At 40.2% G+C, this 17,397-nt stretch overlaps 1 long non-coding RNA gene across 1 annotated transcript in view; it reads right to left on the bottom strand.

Annotated features, from left to right (window-relative positions):
• LOC138151323 (uncharacterized) overlaps positions 1–13,435 on the bottom strand; it is a 47,171-nt gene extending 33,736 nt beyond the window's left edge. The window contains exon 1 of the long non-coding RNA XR_011165795.1: positions 13,325–13,435. This is a non-coding gene — a long non-coding RNA (uncharacterized lncRNA). The remainder of the gene's footprint in view (positions 1–13,324) is intronic.
• Between the last annotated feature and the right edge of the window lie 3,962 nt (positions 13,436–17,397).

Here is a 17,397-nt window from a genome sequence, read left to right as displayed (position 1 = left end):
AATGTGGAAGAGGTAAGGCAATTTAAACTTTTTTCCACAATCTAGTACACCTAGAACCCATTTGAGTTTGACACCACTGGACTAGATCTATGAGCTGTTAATGCAATTGTATAGCTTGCTTTTTCAGTCTTATTACTCATTATTCCCCCACACGCACACATAATCAATGGTTTAGCCAAACTGTCCTTCTAGCTATTTCTCACATATGTCATGATCCCCTATAATTATGGAATAGAATTCCTCTCCACCTGGGTCCCCCCTCTCTTATAACTTGATTTAGGCCAATTTTTACCCTAAAATGAAACAAAGATTCCTGGGACTTGGGCTAAGCCCCTTCTTAACTGTACCCTTCTTAATATTGCTTCCTAATTGCTTCCTGCCATATTGACATGGTTTCCTAATCACCTAGGGGCATAAAAAGGCCTATTAACATGAAATCAGTTTACTTCAGACTTGCCAGATGTCCCAAAATCATACCATCCAACCCTCTTGACCAGACTCATTTCCAAATGGAGGCATCTACTCAAAGCTAAGCGCTACAGTATCCTTGTTTAAATATCTTTCCTATGTGATAGCTATATAACCACTTCGTGTTAACTATTGAACAGCTCCTATTAGCTCATTTCATTACAACAGTGAATCTAAATAAGGTAATGGCTGATTCTGGCCTGTCCACTAAATACCATGCCTCTTTGCTGACTATCCTCCAGTGCCTGAAATGTACTCTTTCCTCACCTCTGTCTATTGGAATCCCTCATTTTCTTTAAGATGCAGCTCAAGTGTCCACTTCTGGATGAGGCCTGTAGTGGTTTCCCCACACTTCCTAGTCAGTTCTTCCCCCCACCCAAAGTTACTTTAAATCTCTTGTGTAGGCAGCACCCTCTTAATTAGTATTCTGAAAGACAGTACTCCATGCTGCAGAGCTAGAGGGAGACATGACTCCTGATGATGATACTTGAGAGGATATTGATTCTGACACTACAAACCTGCCATAAAGGACTCACTTGAGTGAGCTGCAGACACAATTTGAGACAGAACCTCCAGTAAAGTATTCAAGAAAGAGAGACACTGTTGAATTTCATGAACTTCCAAGTAGTGGAAGGAAGCCTTCAGAGTTACATTCTCCAATGCAAGGCCAGCCCCATAAAGTCCCTAGATGTTCAGGAATTGCAAATCTAGAGAGTGATTAAAAGGAACTTCCCCTAGGTGAGATCATTCTCTCTCCTGGTTTGAGCTGAGATTTTGTCTTGTTTTCAGGTGAATAGCTAACAGTGTATTTGTGGGATATTCTAATCTGTAGTACTTTTCTCATTTTTATTTGTAGTTTTCCTTAAATAAATGGATTTTCTCAGCATTTATGATAGTCTTTTGTATAAGATAATTTTATGGGAAGAGATTAAGCTAGCAAGAGTAAGGTACCCTACTTAAAATAATAATAATTATAATGAAGTTTTTTACCCAAGCTTACACAGTGATTTACCCAAGGTAATTTACTCAAAGTTACATAGCTAGCAAGTGTCTGAGGCTGAAATGGAACTAAGGTCTTCTTGTATCCAGGCCTACCTCTCTCCCCACCATCTAGATGCCACTAAGAGCAATCAAAGAGGTAGCTTTCCATCTAAACTCCTAAAAAAACCATACCCTAGTACTAAAGATATTTGAAAAGCAGCAGGAAGATATAATTCTAGCCCAATATCCTCTTGGAAATTAGAAAGATCACCCACACTTAGCTATCCTGGATCTTTCCAGTCCCTTCTCAGCTATGCTGCTGGTGATAAAGCTGAGGCTCTACTTCCACTTTACACAAAGGTATGCCACCTATAAGCCACACATCCATATTTTGAAAAACAGACAGTTCTTTCCTCAATTGATAAATGATCAAAGGATATAAAAAGGCAGTTTTCAGATGAAGAAATGAAGCTATCTTTGGTCATATGAAAAAATGCACTAAAGCACTACTGATTAGAAATATGCAAATTAAAACAACTTTGAGGTACCACATTACACCCATCAGATTGACTAATATAACAAAAAAAGAAAATGTTGGAGAAGATGGGGGAAAATTGGAACCCTAAATCTGCCACACCTTCAGGGAGACTCAGATTAAAGAAAGTGCTGGGATAGGTGGAAGTGGTCAATGTGCTGAACTTGTGTCAGTGTATCAAGCCATTGGAATGGAGCGAGGAGGAAAATGTCATATGTTCTACTGAGAATCAGGCTATAATAGTGAGTTCATGGACTCCAGAGGCACGGCTGATCCTATATTTGTTTCTTTTTGGCTTTTTCTCTGTTAAATTTGTTTGCGAGATTTGTTTTCTGCAGGCTTGGTATCCTCCACCTGCATATGGCTGATCACTTAAGCTGGATGTCACCCCCTGTCCATGACTGTGATGTGCCACCTCTGGACCTCGCATCAACCGAGCTCCAAATGCCAGCTAAAGAACTGATCTTTTGAAAGGGACCTCCCAGATCTGGTATTGACCAAGCTCTGGATGGCAGATAAAGAACTGAACTCTTGAATGGGACCTCTTGGGGTAGGGACAACTCTATGTCCAATTTCAGCTTGAAGTAGCATTGGAGAAGAGACCTTTGCCCCTTACCCCAAGATTTTTGAGCCCAATTCATTTGAGGCAGGAAAGATGCAGTGCTTGTGCCCAAAGTCCCCACCCTAAGTCATTGTTTTATGTGCAGAGTTTTTCTGTTATCTCTGTTATATTGTTGCAAAGCTCTGTTGACACCAGTTTTTCCACCAATAATGCCTAAACTCTCATTTATTGTTAATGTATTTTTGCCATGTAAGGGACATGAAAAATCTTGGGGCCAAATGTAATGGGAATGGGAATTTGAAGATCTTCCCTGCCCCTTAATAGACCAAGGGGGAGTTTGAAGACCTCCTCTGCTTTGAAGCTAAGCTCTGCCCTCTAATAGGCCGAATGTAATCACATGGAGTTTGTCATGGAGGGAATTTGCTAAAGAGTTGAGCAGAACCCACAGGAAGCTTCCCTGCTGTGAAGATAAACTCTGCTCCCTAATGGGCTGAACGTAGTCACATGAAGCCTGTGGTGGGGGCCGTTTGTTGAAGGGAAGCAGAGCCCACAGGAAGCTGGTAGCCAGAGCTAGTGAGAGGGTGGGAGAGAGAACTGCACAGGCAAGGAGATAGGTTTGTGAGTAAATATTGATCAAATGTTGGTTTGTGAAAAAAAAATATAATGTTGGTTTGTGGGAAGGCTAAAGGATGCTGTGACTCTCAGTGTTATTATGGCTTCTTAATATCTTTGGTACTGTGATGGAATCGGCTTACAGCTTTTCGGATTAGGTTTTCTGGTCTCTAAATAAATGTCTCAGTTCTGTCCACTATATGGTGAGTTTGGTATACTTTTCAATTGAACATCATGCAATATTTATAGTCATGGTCTTTATCGTGATTGTGGGTGCTTGTAATATTGCATTGGCGCTACACTATCCACTGTCTTCTATCCTACTCATGTGCTACTGAAGGAAGATGGAAAAAAAGTCACAGAACTGTGGTGACTAGGTATACTACAAATTTAAGTTACAATAAATTAAACTGGGTCCTCACTATAGAAAGGTTATTCTTTTATACTTCACTAATCAATTCACTATCCCACTCACTATGGCACTTTTTCCAAACCATTCATTCCTTTTCAAGCATCTCATGACTCCCCTACCCTCATTTTCTTAGCTAAGAAGCTTGCCATATAATTTACTGAAAAAAAAATATGAAGTCATTTGCTAAGAGTCCCCTCTTTACTCACTCAAATTCCTTCCCCCAATTTCTCCTGCTTCAACCCATTGTCACATCAAGAACTGGCCCTTCTTTTCTTTTTTTTTTAAATGCTTTATTAACTTCTGATTTACAGCATTAATTTCCGCCAGATTTCGAGTTACAAATGTTCTTCCCGTTATTCCTCTACCCACCACCCCAAAATAGCAATGCCACAGGATATGCCCTCCTCCAATCTGCTCTCTTCCATATCTTCTTGCATACCCCCTTCAACTTTTCCAGTAGGGCATGGTGGATCTTTATGCCTCAGTGTCTGTATATCTTATTTCCCAATTACATGTAAAATGGTATTAATAATAGAATATATATACAATTTTAAACATTTCTTTTTAAAACTTTGAATTCCAGATACATTCCCTTACTCCCTTGTCACCCACCCTTACTGGAAAGACAAGCAGTTCAGTATAGATTGTACATGTGTAGCTAATGCAAAACATTAACATAGTAGATATATTGTAAAAGACTGACTATATTTCCCTCTCCTATCCCACCACCCACTTGTTCTGTTCTCTACTTTGATCCCGTCCCTTTTCAAAAGGGAGTGCTACCAACTTCCCTCCCCCCCAGCCTGCCCTCCCTTCCATCATCCCCCCTCTCATCCCCCTCCCCGCTACTTTCCTGTAGGGTGAGATGCCCTATTTAGTGTGTATGTCATTCCCTCCCTAAGCCAAATTCAATGAGAATAAGGTTGACCCATTCCCTTTTGCCTTCCTATTCTTCCCCTCCATTGTAACCATTTTCCCTTGCCTCTTCTATATGAAATAGTTTACCCCATTCTGTCTCACTCCATCTCCTCTCATTATATTCCTCTCTCACCTCTTAATTTCACCTTTTAAGCATCATCCCTTCCAGTTAAATTGGTCCTGTGCCCTCTATCTATATACACCTGTAAACACATATACACACATCCACATATGACCATATACCTGCCGATATAGACATATATATATATATTTATATTCCCTTCAACTATTTTCATACTGAGAAAAGTTTCATCAGTTGCAATTATCACTTTTCCCTGTAGGAATGTTAATAGTTCAACTTTGATAAGTGGCTTATGATTTCTTTTCCCTGTTCACCTTCTCAAGCTTCTCTTGCTTCTTGTATCTGAATGTCAAATTTTCTATTCAACTCTGGTTTTTTCAATAAGAATGCTTGAAAGTCCTCTATTCCACTGAATGACCATGTTTTCACCTGAAACATGATACTCAGTTTTGCTGGGTAGATGATTCTTGGTTTTAATCCCAGCTCCTTTGACCTCCGGAATATCATATTCCAGGCCCTTCAATCCCTCAGTGTATGTAATGGGAATGTAAATTTTAAAGATCTTCCCTGCCCCTAGGCTAAAGTCACCTGGAGCCTGGGGTGGGAGGCTTGTTTTTCAGTTGATACTTTTTGATTGGTCAGTGGGTCCAAAAGGTTGTTACATTCTCTGAGCCAGGAGAAGGCTATATAAGCCCTGATGTGAGGCTTTGTTTTGGGGCTCACTTTGAGAAGTGTTCTGTGATTTGATATGGATTCTGGGAAGCTGTTGTCCAGACCCCCCCCCCAGCTTTGAAAAACCCAGATGTTGAAACCCAGATGGTGATTTGGTATGGATGTAATGGCTGAACAGTTTGGAAAGCTGTCTACTTGATCTGTTTCTGTCTTGATAATTCTGCCTGTATACTCTGAAGTTCGGGGTGCTGACCTTTTTCCCCTGAACGAGGTAAACAATATATGTTTGACTGATTAAAGTAAGCTTGTTAACCCATTTTGAGTTGCTTTCCAGTATCAAAGCAAATCCAAGAACCTCTGTTGGCAGCAAACCCTGAGGACACTTGGGGTGCTTGCTGCTACAGTGTAGAAGCTGCCAGATCCTGAGTTATCTTGATTGTGCTTCCGCAATATTCAAACTGTTTCTTCCAGGCTGCTCATAATATTCTTTCCTTGATCTAGGAATTCCAGAACCTAGCTATAATATTCCTAGGAGTTTTCTTTTGGGGATCTTTTCCAGGAGGTGATCGGTTGGATTCTTTCAACCTCTATTTTGCGTTCTGGTTCTAAAACATCAGGGCAATTTTCCTTGACAATTTCTTGGAGAATGATTTCTTGATTCTTTCTTTGATCATGGCTTTCAGGTAGTCCAATAATTTTTAAATTCTCTCCTGGATCTATTTTCCAGGTCAGTGATTTTTCCTATGAGATATTTCATATTGCCTTCTTTTTTTTCATTTGTTTGGATCTGTTTAACAGCATCTTGATTTCTCATAAAGTCACTAGCTTCTCTTTGCTCTATTCTAAATCTGAGGGAATGATTCTCCTCATTGAGCTTTTGAAATTATTTTTCCATCTGGCAAATTCAGCTTTTTAATTCCTCTCCTCATTGCCTTTTTGAGCCTCTTTTGCCATTTGAGTTAGTCTATTTTTTAAGGTATGATTTTCCTCAGTCAGGCTGTTGACTCTCATTTTGTAATATTTCTGCATCATTCTCATTTCTCTTCCCAATTTTTCCTCCACTTCTCTTATCTGCTTCTTAAGGTCTGTAACCAGCTCTTATTTTCCTTGGAAGCTTTTGGTGCAGGAGTTCTGATTTCACTGTCTTCCTCCTGTTCCATGCTTTGATCCTTTTTGTCCCCAAAATAGGAGTCTAATGTTGGATTCTTCTGTTTGCTTTGCTTCCTTTGCCTGGTCATGCCCCACTCAGTCACTTGACCCCTGGGCTTTTTGCCACAGTAGGACTCTGCCACCAGACAGAGCTTCCATCCCAAATGCTGGGGTTTTCTAAGCTACTGGAGGTATTAGTTGGGTGCCCTTTCTAAAGCCTCCACACGCTCTGGCAAGCTGGTCACACACCCCAGGACCTCCACCCTAGACCGCAATCCAGATCCAAGCAGGTTAAAGCAAGAGCGATTATCCCTCAGACTGGTTGCTTGGTCCCCCTACAGTCTGCAGGCCAGGAACTGAAGCTGCAATGTGGTGTTGACTGAGCCAAGGAATCTCAGTGGCTTCTCACCCTGGAGGCAAAAATCGAGGCACTATTGGTCCCAAAGTCCACACTGAACTGACCTCTCACTTTGTCCTTCGCATCTATGTGTTCATAAATCTGGAAATGGCCACAGCTAAATCTGCTGATCTGGAGTCTCTCCAGCCCGCCGCTGGTCAGGCCTACCCTGGGGTTAAAACCTCTGGCTCACATGGGCCAGGGCTTGACTCCCAGAGTGCTGTGCTGGCCAATTCCTGCCGGCCTGCTGGGCTGTCCTCCATGGGAGGTTAGCTTCTCTGTGTCATTTTGTGGGTTCTGTAGCTCCAAAGTTTGTTCAGAGTCCCCTTTGACATAGATTGGGGAAGGTGGAAGCTGGAGCCGTTCAGAGGTCATGTTTCTACTCTGGCCCTTCTTTTCAAGACAAGTCTCTCTAAAAGCATGAGTGATTTCATTCCATCCTTTCTTCTCCAGCAGATACCTCATCTATCATCCCAACACTGTCAATCATCTTCAATCTTTCCCTATCTACTAGAGGTATTGCTGCCACCTACATATGTATTCATGTCTCCTTCATTCTAAAAAACAAATAAAATACAACAACTCAGTTGATACAACACCACTACCATAGAGTTATTCTATATCTCTCTTTCTCTCTTCCTTTCCATAGATAAATTCCTTCTGAAGGCTGTCTATAATTAGTACCTCTATTTCCATTCCTTTTACGCTCTTAACTCTCTACAATCGTACTTCTTACCTCATCATTCAATTAAAAGTGTTCTCTCCAAAATTACCAATTATTTCTTAATTGCCAAATCTTATAACATTTTCTTGATCCTCATGTTTCTCATCTTCCCTGCAGTCTTTGATACTGATTCTCTCCTTGACACTTTCTAAAGTATCTCTTCAATTCTCTAGGTTTTTGTAACACTCTTGTAAAACTCCTTGCACTCCTCTTATTTGTCTGTCCATTCCTCAGTCTCCTTTGCTGAATCTTCAGTCACATCACACTGATTAGCTGTGGATATCTGTCAAGACTCTATCGTTAGCCCTCTTCTCCCTCTTCTCTTCTCCCTCTATACTGTTTTGCTTGATGATCTCATCACTTTTCATAGATTCAAATGTAATCTCTGTACTAGTGATTCTCAGATGTACTTATAAGAGAATTATCTGCCTTAACCCTCTCTCTTGACCTCCAGTCCTACATCTCCAATTGTTTATTAAACATTTTGAATTGAATGTCGTTTAGTCATATTAAACTTAACATATCAAAATTTGAACTCATCATCTTCACATACAACACACCTCTCTCATCCTTATAACTTCCTTCTTACTGTCAACATACTCCTAGTTACCTAGGGTTCCAACCTATATGTCAGCCACAACTCCTCACTTTCATTTATGACTTATATCCAATCTGTTGTCAAAGCCTGTCAGTTTTGCCTTCAAACCATCTCTCATATATGTACCCTTCTGTCTTCTGACACTACCATTACCCTGACATAGGCCTTTATCACCTTCCACCTGGATTATTGCAGTAGTCTATTTGTTGGTCTCCCTGATTCAAGTCTCTACCTCACTCTAATACACCTTCCAAACACCTATCAAATACATTTTACTAAAATGCAGGTCTTATCATGTCAACCCCTATTCAAGAAACTCCAATGTCTCCTATTGCCTCCAGGATCAAATATAAAATCTATCTGCCATTCCAAGCCCTTCTTAGCCTGATGTAAAGACAAGCACAAGCAGCTTTCCAGAGGACTGCTGCTGTGAACATCTTCAAGATTCTGATTACATAGTATAATGAACTCTCTATTTATTCAGTAATAAACTAAGACAAAACATTGACAAAAATCAAAGTACAGCATTCACAATGTCATAGCATAATAAGTTATCACTAAAGTGGTCACGTAGTTTTCACCAAAGTGTCCACATAGTTTAAAACAAAGTACAATCGTTCAGTAGGAATTTACCTCAATCATCCTTAAGGAGGCTTGCCTCCTCAATGGACACAAAGTACAAAAGTCAAAGTTCTCCACCCCTAGGTCACATTGTCTTAATCTCTCAGTCAAAAAGTCTTCTTTCTTCTTAATTGGAGATTAGTTTGCAATCATCCTTAATTCAATCATCCTGAAGAGATACAGGATACAGAGTACAAAGTCTTCCCAGCCCTAGGCCACAGGAAATCATGATCTTCTCAGTTTGTAGTAGATACCCAAGGAGAGGTCTTTTCATCTTGACTCAAGGATGGCTCTCAGATTCCATGGTTCCTCTTTCATAGTCCCTGCTCCTATCTGAATCTATCCAACTGTCACCTGGATTTAAAGGCAGGCAGCTCTCAGCTCCCTGTCCAGTTCCTGTTCCATATTGAAGCTCACAGTGTCTAGTCCACCTCAAGTCCTTCACAGTTTCTGCTCCAGGGAAGACAAAGCTTAACAAAGCCACAATAACATTCATGTACATTGCTGATACCATCATCAATTCACTATCTGCCTATGAAATCAACAGAGATCCACAAACAAGGTCCAAGGGGTCAACACAAATCATCAATGTAGAAATCAACACAGACCCACAAACAAGGTCCAAGAGGTCAACACAAATCATCAACATAGAAATCAATACAGACCCACAAACAAGGTCAGAGAGGTCAACACAATACCACATGCCAAGCACTGTGCTAACTGATGGGGATACAAAAAGAGGCAAAAAACAGCTCCTGCCCTCAAGGAGCTTATACCCTAATGGGATCATAACAAGGTAAATAGGAAATAATAGATTAAAAAAAGGAAAGCCTTGAAATTAAAAAAGGTTGGGGAAGGCTTCTGGTAAAACGTGGGATTTTAGCTGGGATTTAAAGGAAACCAGGAGGTCAATAAGAGCAGAAACAGGATAATGTTCTAGGCATAGAGGCCAGACAGAGAGAATGCTCAGAGCCAAGAAATGGAATGTCTTTGAAGCCAAGAGGCCATTGTTACTGGATTGAAGGGTATGGGGCCCTGAGTAAGGTCTAAGAAGTTTATAAACATAAGAGAGATCTAGGTTATGGATGGCTTTGAATGTCAAACAGAGCATTTTGGATTTGTTCCTAGAAGTGATAAGAAGCTACTTGAGTTGACTGAGTAGGGGGCAGCAGGATAAGATCTGCATTTTAGGAAAACCACTTTAGTAACTGAATGGAGGATGGATTGGAATGAGGGCATACTGGAGGTTGACAGGCCCACCAGCAGGCTATTTCGGTAATCCAGGTGAGAGGTGATAGAGGCCTGTATCATAGTGGTGGCAATGTCAGAGGAGAGAAGGGGTATATTCAAGAAATGTTGCAAAGGTGAAATCAACAGGCTTTGACAACAGCTTGGATATGGAGTGAGGGAGAAATAGTGAGGAATCCAGGATGACTCCTCAGTCAGGGCCACGTCTGGCCCTCTAGGTTCTCAAGTGTGGTCCTTTGACTGAATCCAAACTTCACAAAACAAATCTCCTTAATAAAAATTTTTTTTCTGTAAAACTTGAACTCAGTCAAAAGGTCTCACCAAGGACCTAGAAAGCCATATGTGTGGCCTCAAGGTTGCAGGTTTCCCTCTCCACCCCTGCCCCCTAATCCCAGGCTCCTAGGTTGTAAGATAAGGAACTAGGAGGATGGTGTTGCCTTCTATAGTAATAGAGAAGGTCAAAAGAAGGAGGTGTCTAGGGGAAAAGTTTTTATTGTTTCTCTGTAAAATATGATACAAGGTTCTCAACTGAGGATGTGGGGAGCCATGAGAGCTTCAAGGAAAGGTGAAAAATTTTGAAAGACCTGCTGTGGATAGTGAGATAGTGATTTAACAAGGAAGGTATAATAGGATTGCCTAGCAGCAGTAAGGGCCCAGTTGAGGTCGTATGACATAAATTTTTAGTGGAATCAGTTAGAAAAGTTAGATGATTTTCTCCACCTTCATTCAGCAGCATATATGCAGGTGAGAAGGCAACAAATGGTGGCAGTGATTAAAGACTGTGACTTGACAGGGAATAATCAGTAATATGATAAAGAAGTGTGAAATGGGGATGGGGGTGGGAGGGGATAGGGATTCAAGACACAATGATGTAAAGTTGAACTGGTTCACCAAAGAGTCAAGATAGGTGGGAAAGGAGAGAGTGGCTAGTGCAATGGTGATGACCCAGCTTACTTATAGCTTACTTAAAGGCTAATGCCTTTATTATTAAGTGGAAAATACTGAATCACTAATATATATTGACCAGTCAAAATAAAGAGGCAGGAACTCCAAGATCAGTATTCGATATTGATAAATGAGTAAGTCAGGACCAGGGTATGCTGAGCAACAATTTAGCAAGCAAAATCTCAAGCAACATAGGTATCTTCTACTGACTGGCTACTGATGACATAGCCAAAATTGAGATTACATAATTTGGACCTCACCTTCTAAACAGTTTTAATTTGACTTACAACACAAATGTTCTTAGCCAATGGAAATAGCGATATATAGTTTAAATTGATGAGATTTGACCTTTCAGATTAATCAAGTTCTCTGGAAAGTGGGTGATGGGTGGAGTAACAAAAATGGAGGTAATTACAAGACAAAAGCTGGACCTTCAAGCAAGTTTCTCCAGGATGTAAGTGGTGGGTGAAGTTTCCAAAGGGAAGGAAGCTTGAAAGATCATATTAAATCTAGCTTGATTAAGTCTTAACAAAATAAAATTAAAATCAATTTTCAATTTTACCATTATATATATATATATATGTCAATGTCTAAGAAAAATGAAAATTCTCTTAATTTGTTGATACTGCATACTATTTTATAAAACTTAAGATGCTATATAAATATGAGTTAACAGTATCAGTTATTTGATAATCATTCAATATTAGGCACTGGGTCTATTATAATGTGTGTTAATACAGCATCATGGATAGAGAGACTAGACTTGGAATAAGAAAGTCCTAGGTTCAAGTCATAAATCTGAAATAGACTTGTTATGTCAATAGGCAAAGTCACTTAACCTTTCAGAATTGTACTTGCCAGCAATAAGGGAGGTCAGATACTTGCACCCTGTTAGTTTAGGTTCACTGTTGGGTTGAAATGAAGTACTCATAGGTTATAATGAAAGAGGTTTACTTAGCTATCTCACAGAAAGAATATGAGTAATGAAGTGCAGTGGGCAGCTAGGTAGTGCAGTGGATAGAGTGCTGGGCCTAGAGTCAGGAAGACTCATGTTTTTGCCCTCAGATACTTACTTATCTGTGTGACCCTAGACAAGTCATTTAACTCTGCCTCAGTTCCTCAACTATGAAATGAGCTGGAAAAGAAAATGGCAAACCACTCCATTATCTCTGCCAAGAAAATCCCAAATTGGGTCACAAGAGATTGAGACACAACTGAAAAATGACTTAACAACAATGATGCAATAACAGTTTTAGTTTTGGTAAACAGGACCTTCCACACCACCTTATCAAAATGTATCTAGTCAGCAGGGAGGGTACAGTGATTTGAATTATCCTGGGACTTGTACCAAGAGGCCTGGATTACAAGTGGGTGGGACTTTTTATACACTCTTAAGTAAGAAGTTGCACCAGGGGAGATAGGAGTCAGTCTGGTCCAGAAAGAACTTTGTTGCTTTTTAGAGAAGTGAATCTTTGTTTTGATTTTGGGGTGGGGGGTAGGCCAAGGAAAGAGAGAGTCAAAAGAAAGTCTAACCCATGTTGTAAGAGGATAGGGGGAGGCATGGAGAAACCCAATAGAAACTAGTTCTATGATATACCACTCACAGTGGCAAGATCCTAAAGATTTTGCGTGGCAGTTCCTAATTTTTGTTGTTGTACTGCAAACCTCTTTCAATAACAAAAAAAAAAAGTGAGTGATGATTTAATAAGTTACTCTGGGTAATTTAATAACCTACTCATAATATCCTTTTAGATTTATTCATTAAGTACTTACAATAACATTTGCAAAAAAAATCTGAATCAAAATTTATATTAAATTATTATAATTATAAAATAAAAGTATAAAATCGTTATGTGTATTTTGTGGGATACTCCATAAGGATTAAAAGAATTAGTCCAGCAAAAGCACATATGCTCACTATTATTTGTGAGACATTATTAAATTTGTTTATTTTACAAATTTTGTTTGAATATGAATAACATTATCCTTAATGGGTATATTGTGAAAGACTAACTATATTTTCCTCCATCCTATCCCACCACTCACTTATTCTATTTTCTCCTTTGACCCAGAATGGAGAGAGCTTTGTCCCAAAACACTAGGGTTTTTGCAGCCGCTGGAACAATTAGGAGGGGGCCAACTCTGCAGCCCCCACAGGCTCTAGCACCTGGCCATACACCCCGGACCTCCACCCAAGACCGAGATCCAGATACAAGCAGGTCAAAGCAAGAGAGATTACCCTCTGAATGGTTGCTTGGTCCTCCTACAATCTACAGGCCAGGAGCTCCTGAGGCAGCCACGCTGTGCAGCTGCTATGCCTCTGGCCACTTCTCACCCAAGGAGCAAGGGCCAGACCTCACTCTTCCATCCACCCCTGTACCAACAGAGTTCCACACTGACCTTTTACTTTGTCTTTGGTATTTATGGGTTGAGTAGTCTGGAAACTGCCACAGTTGCTGGTACTTCACTCTCCTGAAGTCTGCTTTGGCAGCTGCTAGTTGGGGCTGCTCTGGGGCCAAAACCACATGGTTCACCCTGGGATTGGCTCAGCTCCCAGCTCAGTGTGATTGCCCACTCCTGCAGGCCTGTCAAGCTGCCTTAAATGGGAGATTTGTTTCTCTCTGTCACTTTGTGGGTTCTGTAGCTCTAAAATTTGTTTAGAGTTATTTTTTACATGTATTGGTAGAGGTGGAAGCCAGAGCCCATAGGGAAGGCCTGTTTCTACTCTGCTATCTTGGCTCTGCCCCTATAAATAACATTATCAAGGAAATCAGTTATAATTTGGGAGATATTTAATATAAATTTTTGGTGTTAGACTGCTTTTTTTTCTTATTTTCTTTGTTGATTTTTAGTTTTCAAGATTCATTTCCACAAGATTTTGATTTACAAATTTTCTCCCCATATTTCCCCTACCCCACAGCCCAAAACACCAATCCCACTGAATACCCTTTCTCCCAGTCTGCTCTCTCTTATATCCTCCCCATTCCTCCCTCTAACTTTCTAGATGGATTTCTATACCACAGTGCCTGTGTATCTTATTTCCCAGATGCATGTAAAACACAATATTTTTTTTAAACATTTGTTCTTAAAACTTTGATTTCCAGATTTTTTTCCCTTCTTCCCTCCTCACCCACCCCTACTGGGAAGATAAGCAATTCAATATAGGTTGTACATTTGTAGTTACACAAAACATTTCCATAGTAGATATATTGTGAAAGACTAATTGTATTTCCCTCCATACTATCCCACCCCCCACTTATTCTATTTTCTACTTTTACCCTGTCCCTTTTCAAAAGTGTTGGCTTCTAACTACTCTCTCCCCCAATCTGTCCTCCCTTCTATCATTCCCACTCTTATCCCCTTCCCCCCTGCTTTCCTGTAGGGTAAGACACCCAATTGAGTATGTATGTTATTCCCTCCTTAAGCCAAATTCAATTAGAGTAAGGTTGACCCATTCCCTTTCACCTTCCTGTTCTTCCCCTCCATTGTAACAGTTTTCTCTAGCCTCTTTTATATAAGATAATTTACCCTACTCTATTTCTCCCTTTCTCTTTCTCCCAATATATGTCTCTCTCACCTCTTAATTTTATTTTTTAGATATCATCCCTTCATATTCAACTGATCCTGTGCGCTCTGTCTATGTATGCATGTACACACATATACACATACTCATATATGTATTTATACACACATATACCCTCCTATACATACATATATATGTATATATACATTTATATACTTATATATTCCCTTTAACTATCCTCATACTGAGAAAAGTCTCATGAGTTACAATTATCATTTTTCCATGTAGGAATGTAAACAGTTAAACTTTAATAAGTTCATTATGATTTCTTTATCCTGTTTACCTTCTAATGATTCTCTTGCTTTTTGTATTTGAGAGTTAAATTTTCTGTTCAGGGTCAGCCAGGTAGCACAGCGAGTAAGAGCACCGGCTCCAGTGTTGAGAAGACCTGGAGATCGAATCCCAGGCTCAGACACTTAGCACCCACCCAGAAACACCTGGCCATGTAACCTTGAGCAGGTTACTTAACCCTAATTGCTTAGGGGAGGCCAGGTGGCTCAGTGAGTAAGAGCACTGGCTCCAGTGTCGGGATGACCTGGATCAAATCCGGGCTCAGATACTCAGCACCACACCCAGAAATAACTGGCCGTGTAACCTTGAGCAAGTTACTTAACCCTGATTGCTTTAAAAAAAAATTCTATTCAGCTCTGGTTTTTTCATCAAGAAAGCTTGAAATTCTTCTATTTTATTGAATATCCATATTTTCCCCCAAAGTATTATACTCAGTTTTGCTGGGCAGGTGATTTTGTTTTCTCATAAAGTCCTTAGCTTCCATTTGCTCCAATCTAATTTTGAAAGAATTATCCTCTTCAGTGAGTTTTGGAAATTCCTTTTCCATCTTGGCAATTTGGTTTTTTAAGGCATTCTTCTCCTCATTGGTTTTTTGGGCCTTCTTTTGCCATTTGAGGTAGTCTATTTTTTAAGGTGTTATTTTCTTCAGTATTTTTTGGAGTCTCCTTTAGCAGGTTGTTGACTTGCTTTTTATGATTTTCTTACATCATTCTCATTTTTCTTCCTAATTTTTCCTCCACTTCTCTTACTTGATTTTCAAAACCCTTCTTGGGCTCCTCCATCTCCTGTAATCAATTCATATTTTTCTTAGAAGCTTTTGATTCAGGAATTTTGACTTTTTTGACTATTCTGGCTCCATGTTGTTGTTGTTGTTTAATATTTTTATTTTATTTTTTGTTTTTTTTGGAAGGCAATTGAAGTTAAGTGACTTGCCCAAAGTCACACAGCTAGTAAATGTGTTAAGTGTCTGAGGCTGGATTTGAACTCAGGTCCTCCTGACTTCAGGAACAGTGCTCTATTCACTCCACCACCTACCCTCCCTGGTTCCATGTTTTGATCCTTTTCATCCCCAAAAAAGGATTCTATGGTTTGATTGTGCTTCCTCTGCTTACTCACCTTGCCAGCCAATTACTTGACTTTTGAGCTCTTTGCCACAGTAGAAATCTGCTTCCAGAGTGGAGAGCTTTGTCCCAAATCACTGGAGTTTTCACAAATGTTGTCAGAGGTCTGAGGAGGCCCCCCTCTCTACAGCCACTACAAGCTCTGGCACACTGGCATTTCTCACCTCAAGACCACTGCCCAAGATATCAACCCAGATCTAAGGAGGTCAAAGCAAGAGTGGTTATCCTCTGAATGGCTACTTGGTCCCCTTATGATTCTGAAGTCCAGGAGCTGTGGAAGTAGTTACATGGCAGCAGCTGCAGCTGCTGTGTCTTCTCCACCTCTCACCCCGAGGAGCAGGGTCCAGACCACCCTCTTCTGTCACCTAGTTCCAACAGAGTTCTCCACTGACCTTTTACTTTCTCTTTGGTGTTTGTTGGTTGAGAAGTCTGGAAACTACCACAGCTGTTGGTGATTCACTCTACTGAAGTCTGCTCTGGCTGGTCTGGGCCGTGGGTTGGGGACACCCGGGGCCAACACAGCTCACTCGGGACTCTGCTTGACTCCCACTCTGGTGCAATAGATCCTTTCTTTTGGCCTGCCAAGCTGCCTTCAGCAGATTTGTTTCTCTCTGTCACTTTGTAGGTTCTGTAGCTCCAAAATTTGCTTAGTCATATTTTACAGATATTGGAGGTGGTTGTGGTGGGAGCTCACAGAATTTCCTTTCTACTCTACCATCTTGACTCCACCTCCACCCCCCACCCCTGGTGTTAGAATTCTTATTTGAACAAAGTTTTGTAATATTTGAATCAATACCAGATAAATCTGATTCTACATTGAATTTATTTCTGTATTTTGATTTTTTTAAAACAAAATTCTTGTTTTATAAGAAGTCAAAATGTTCCTTCTCAAATATATGGGGAAATAGTGGGATCATTAGCTCTTTTGCTGAAATGGAAATTAATTTTTAAAAATTTAGCCACCTAACCAATTGATGAAAATTCATTTTTCAACTGGCTAATGATAAGTGCTATATGAAAAAAAAATGTACTTAAAATTCTGTTGCAAAGGAAAGAAAGTGGGGATGGGGTAGAAAGAGTATTTTGGTTAGAGTTGCAAACTGACCCAAACAGGAGAGCTTCCACCCATTTCTACCTGAACAAAGATGCCCTCCTCTAAGTGGAATGCCTAATCATGGAAATAGGGGTACTCTATGCCTCTGTTTTGTGGGAATTGAGTGAAACACATTGACTCCATCTTGTAACTAAATTCTAGGGTTAGTTCAATTCCATTTCTATTCAATTATGGGTCTAGTGCAGACCTGCACAACTTGTAATAGGTTGGACTGGAGACAGATTGACGATGGTTGGTTGTCACGGATCACATTATAAACAACAGGAACCCTACATTTTTCCCCAGGCTTCCTGAAATCCTTTGGCAGGCCACAAGGAGCCCACAGTATGTTGTACAGGCCTTGTCTAGTCCAATTTCTGTCTTG

Source organism: Petaurus breviceps, unplaced genomic scaffold, assembly GCF_028583685.1.
Source record: "Petaurus breviceps papuanus isolate PSGF00001 unplaced genomic scaffold, PetGlider_PUasm1.0 90897, whole genome shotgun sequence".
Taxonomy (NCBI): Eukaryota; Metazoa; Chordata; class Mammalia; order Diprotodontia; family Petauridae; genus Petaurus; species Petaurus breviceps.
The sequence above is the reverse complement of the archived record's forward strand: the minus strand, read 5'-3'. Positions and strand labels throughout refer to the sequence as shown.